Here is a 6,000-nt window from a genome sequence, read left to right as displayed (position 1 = left end):
TTATGCATCAGGCTTGCCTGCAAGTCTTGTTAAAATAAAAATGAATGGACCTGAGCCCCAAGTTTCCAATCCAGTAGGTATGGAGTGGCCAGGACCAGTGCTGGGCCCTGGGGACGTGGAATGAACTCACTGGCACCTTCACAGACCTAACAATTTAATGGACAAGGCAGACATTAAACAATATCCTGACACATGGAGTTTTAGGAAGACAATACTGCATTCAGACCACCCCCATGCCCCAAAAGTATCATTAAACCCTGCACTGGTTCTCCAACTTTGGTGTACATGGCAATTATCTGGAATGGTGGGCGTTAAGATGCAAATCTCCGGCTCCACCCTCAGAGAGGTCAGTAGGTCAGGGGTGGAGCCAAGATCCTGAATTTTTCACAGATTCCCCAAGGCAACCTCCTGTAGGTGGTCTTTATCCCACGCTGCGGAAACTGCTTTTTATTAAAGGGCATCATTCTCTGCTGACGGGTTTTTAATGCAGTCTCCTAAGGTAGGGTAGGCCAGATTGTATTTCCTCCCATTTTAATAAAGGAGTTACTCAAAATTACATTTCTATGCTTCAGTCTCCTTCTCTGGTATTTCAACACCCTTCAGGGAGCTGTTTTAATTAAGTAATTCACGGAGAGAACACCTGTTCAGGTGTGCCTTGGTTTTATTTGGAAAACAATGATTAAAAACCAAAACCTCACTATTTCTGGCACAAGACAGGCATCTATTTGTTTGAAGGCATAGACAGTATTTGTAAAATGGGAGAGAGCAGTGAGAGTGCAGCTTAGACTGTATTCTAGGTTCCAGCACCTTCTGATAATACGGATGCGTGTAGGCAACGCAAACAGGTCTCATGTAACCATTTTAGTCGCTGAAGGGGGGCCAGGGGACCTATGTGGGAGAGCAATCCTCAATTCCTTCTGGGTGCAGTGGCACAAAGGCCTAACAGGCTTTCATCTCTGCACCTTGGAGACCAGGGTGCTCATGAACAAGAGGCCGCAGCTAAAGCAGAGCCAGTTTCAGAGGGATGCCAATTCAGACAGAAATGATCGTAAACCCAATCGGCCTGGGGCCTCTGGGAGACTCAGGAGCACTTACTCCACAAGGCTGGGAAGCAAGCCCATGTCAAGGAGGGTTGTTCTTTCCACGCCACCCCCCTCCCCGTACTCCCCGCTGACACAGTGGAACACTCTGTTAATGGCCTTTTCATGTTGGGAGGCTTCATCCCCTCCCAGGAACATGAGAAGGGAGCATGAGGGGACAATTTACACTGTCAGACCAGCGGGACAAGACAGCAGCACAACCTGGAACGGGAGGGGAAAAACCCTCAAACTTTTAATAAAAATTAACCGGCAACCACACCACATATCAAATGGAGAGACGCTCTTCGACTCCGACCAGGAGGAAAACTGTATCAGAGAGAGATAAAGTAATTGGGCTTCTGTCAAATCACAACGCCCTGTGTCGCTAACCTATATCATGAAAGTTGAAAAATTGGTGTTAGATTACAATCTAAAGCAAGATCCCAAGTGGCCTTCAAGATGAGTTGTGGCCCAGAGCCTTTTATTAACACCGCCACGTGCAAGTCTCTGCCACTGGGACCTTCTTCAAGTCAAATATGACCCACCAATTGCGCCATTATGCCTTTCCTTAGCTCTCACTCGCAAATATTTATGGAGCGTCATCCATGCTGAGCACAGAGTGAGACACTTGGGAGGGTACAAATTCATTCACAAGAAGGCGCCCTCTACCGGCGGGGAGACAAAATTCACATGAACTGTATCATCCCACCATATGGTGGAATCAACCCTCCACACCCTCATGGGCAGCTCCCACAGGAAGGAGATGATCAAGAGTGGGGGCAATCAGAGAATGCTTCTTTGAGGAAGCAGGACAAAATCTTGTAATGAATTCTAAGGGACAAAGTAATTACAATTTGCTGAGGAGGAAACAAGAAAGGCCAGATTTTTAATCAGCTAAGTCTTTCCCCGGTGAAAGCACCTGAAATTATAGAAATACTTATCAAATAATTGCTAAATAAAAATAAGGCAATATTTTCCATGGATTAAATTGGCCATATAAAATAATTATCAACAGAGTTGGCAAATCCTTCTCTGGGGCTGTCTGTTATTTGCTTCAACTTTTCTTGAGGGAAAACTGTCACTGTCCTTTAAATTTGTCATACCCTTCAGGATAAAAATGCCATGTCAATGAAGTGATTTCACATTACTAAATATAAGAAACTTTATTGCAGAATTTTTGCAAAGTGGAAAAAAGTACAAAAACCTATGTGTTTAATAGTTGGGAATTAGTAAAATTATGGTGCATCCATGTAATCCTGATAATTGGGAGAATATTTAATAAATCAGGAAATTTCCATAGCAACTGAAAATTTTGGTTTTAAAAATACTTTATGTACATTAAAAAGCATCTAAAATTCTAGAAATATATTCACAAAAAAAAAATCAATGATGGTTCTCTCTGAGGGGTAAAGGGTTAATTTAAATTTTTTGCTTTTGTTTGTCATTTTCACATTATCTTTAATGACCATGTGTTGCTTCAGAAGCCAGAAAAACATAAAAGTGCTCTTTTACTAACTAAGGAAAGAGGATGAGTGGGTAAAGATCAGCGTTTTCCCATTGCTCACAGTATGAAGGTCAGATTCCCTTTCACGGCTTAGCCCTCCTACAGCTCCAGTCTTGTCTATCACTCTGTTCCACCAACTCCCGCAACTACAGCCACACAGGCCTCCAGGCCTTTTGCCATTTGCCTTTTATCACTGAGCCTTAATATAGTCGATTATATTGTCTTTGCAATTATTCATCCCCACCCCCTTCCCTGTAAGAGGATTATACTTTTGCTGCTGCTGGGTATCTTACTATGTCCCTAGTGTTGAAGACCAGACATCCCTGTCCCATTGGCTTTGGGCTTTGGCCTTGGTCTCTACTCAGGTCTCAATGGCCCTTCTTTTGGATTTGGAGACTGTTAGGAGCTCACTGTCATCAAAAGGTATGTAAGCAGCCCTGGCTGGTGTGTCTCAGTGGATTGAGTGCCAGCAAACCAAAGGGTCACCGGTTCGATTCCTAGTCAGGGCACATGCCTGGGTTGTGGGCCAGGTCCCCAGTTGGGGGTGTGTAAGAGGCAACCACAAATTGATGTTTCTCTCCTTTTCTTTCTCCCTCCCTTCTCCTCTGTCTAAATATATATAAATTTAAAAAAATCTTTTTTAAAAAAAGGAATGTAAGAAGACACAAGGCTATATCCAAGCAGAAGCTTTCAGAGTCATGGCAAGTTTCTACTAATGCACTTGAGCTTTCTTTCTGCCACCAGAATGGCATGTCCCACACAGGGACTCAGTCCATGAATGAGAAGCAGAGTCGTAGCCCAAGCAGAGCGGAGGTCAGTCTACAGCCTCCCAGTGACATAAGTGATTAATGAGCCCTCACGGTGTAAGCAAATTGAGATTTGGAGGTCATTTGTTACTGCAACCAAACTGACTAATACAGAGTTAACTCCATCTCTTCATTCACATCCTAGCTCTAGACCATCCCAGGTCAAGTCCCTCTTTGCACACTGTCTTGGCACCAGGTACTGCCTCTTCTGAGCACTTATCATAACTTCACAGTTCTTGTGTGATTCTTTCAATCACCATCTGGTATTCCATGGACTTCTTTCAGAGCACGGATAGTTGCTGTCCGTTCACCCACTGTTCCCAGCACCTAGTACAGCTGTTGGCACACAGGAAATCCTAGTAAAAAAAATAGTTAAATGAATACTTGAAGGAAAGCATGGATAAAGTAATAAAGACCCTTGAATACACAGTTGAGAAGCATCAATCAACTGAAGCAAATATTTGGAATATATTTTTGGTCTTGAAGTGAGAAAACATGAGTCTTTTATAGTACAAATAAATACATGGTAACCATGTCCAGGATCTCCTGAAAAAAAAAAATGTAAGCACTATCACTGTTTAAAGCACTATACACCTATTAGTATTGGCGTCACATCCGCTTGATAACAGCCCTGTGATGTAAGTATTGGGTTGGCCAAAAAGTTCATTACATTTTTTTCTGTAAAATAAAAGACACATAAAATTATTCACCAGTAATTTTATTGGTTTGGACATTTGAGTATGTTGGCTATCTCCTGCTATTGGCTTCTAGTGGGTAGAGGCCAGGGGTGCTGCTAAACATCTTCCAACGCATAAGACAGCCCCACAGGAAAGAATTATTTGGCCAAAATGTCAATAGTACCAAGAAACTTCAGAGACCACTTTTGACATGTTCAATCAGTTACAGCACCTTCTCCATACACTGCACAAATCTTTTTTTGCATTTCAGTTGTTTTTACCTTTCTTGAAGTTATAAAGCATAATACACCAAAAATGTTCCATATCTCCTTCTATCTTCAATATTAAAACCACTACACAAAAATTCACCAGCTTTGATAAGTTTAAGTGCACACTGATATGAAAGCTGTCACAATACAATCTAACAAAATTGTTCTGAATGAATTTAAAGACAACTAAGCACTACTAGAGACATTATGCAGAAAAAACTAAACAAACTTTTTGGCCAACTCAATACCATTGTTATCCCAGAGGGTAGGTCAGCCCCTTGCCTCAAGACACATGGCTGTGAGACAGGGCTTGAATCCAAATAGTCAGTGCCAGAGTCCACACTACAGCCACTGGATTGTGCGGCCATTCATTTGATCGGAAAGTCCTGAGTTCTGGGGCAGTGGTGGAGCCGCATTGGCAAGGTGAGAAAACATTTTTGTTTAGTTTCCCTTTCAGATCACATGGGGCCACCTGAGTTACTGACAGGGTGGGGCTGGGCAGCTCCAAGAGAGCACTTCCCCCGGGGCAAACCACGCAGGCATTGTCCTACACATCACTCTTATCATTTGACTCCCATTCAGTGCCCTCTGTCTAATTCACGGGTAGAACAATGCCAATAACAATAACCTCAGTCACCTTCTGGTCCTCTTCATACCCTTGCTGTGCCTATCACAAGACCCTGCACACATTCGGTGCTTAGTAAATGTGCTTTGAATCACATGGATCCTGTAGTTCTTGCATTAGGATTAGGTCATTGACAGGGACAGTCATGAAATCTAGTTGGCTTTGTAATAACTCCCTTTTGGGGAGCAGGTGGGACCTGAGAATCTCATTCTAAACTAAACCTGTTTCAAGATATAAGGAACCCGAACACAGGTTGCCTCAGACATGGGACACGGAGAGGGACTGATGGTGGGACCCATTCTCCTGGCTTCCCCTCCGGCCGCAGCGGCCAGAAGGGAGAGAGTAAGCCTGGGGAGGCGCGGGCGTGGGGAAGATGCACTTCGGAACAGAGTGTAGGGGTGGCAACGGTGTGAGGTCTGGGCCTGGGGGGGGGGGTAGAAAGGTGGGACTCTAGGGCTCACTGTCTTTGCTGATGTGATAAGAAAGGGCTCAATGACATCATTTCACGGCCCCTTAGAGCTGGACTATCTGTGAGGCTAACACTGGCCTCTTACAGAAGTCATTTGGGAGTTAAACGGAAGAGGAAGATACTGGAGTCAGCTGGAAAATTCCTCAGGGCAGGTTAGAAGAGCCTGTTGGGTACAATGGAGACAGGAGCTGGTCTTCAGCTGAGTTTTAAAGGCACCAAGAAATGCCAGCTGGGAATAGAGACTATGGACCTCTTCTAGGGTCATATTCCTTTAAAGAAAGGGTCCCCAACCTCTGGACCGCTTGCTGGTACTGATTCGGACCTGTTAGGCATGGGCTGCACAGCAGAAGGTGAGCTTGAATGTAAGGCTTGAATCATCCCAAAACCATCCTCCCCAAGCCCCAGTCCCGTGGAAAAATTGTCTTCCATGAAACTGGTCCTGGTGCCAAAAAGGTTGGGGACCAATGCCTTAAAGCACAGGTGCCAGACCACCCACATCAGAACCACCTGAGACATCTTAAAATACAGATTCCTGAGCCCTTCTGGAATCTGAGATTTTTATGCAGAAATC

Source organism: Desmodus rotundus, chromosome 6, assembly GCF_022682495.2.
Source record: "Desmodus rotundus isolate HL8 chromosome 6, HLdesRot8A.1, whole genome shotgun sequence".
In the NCBI taxonomy this organism is placed as follows: Eukaryota; Metazoa; Chordata; class Mammalia; order Chiroptera; family Phyllostomidae; genus Desmodus; species Desmodus rotundus.
Note: the sequence above shows the minus strand (reverse complement) of the source record.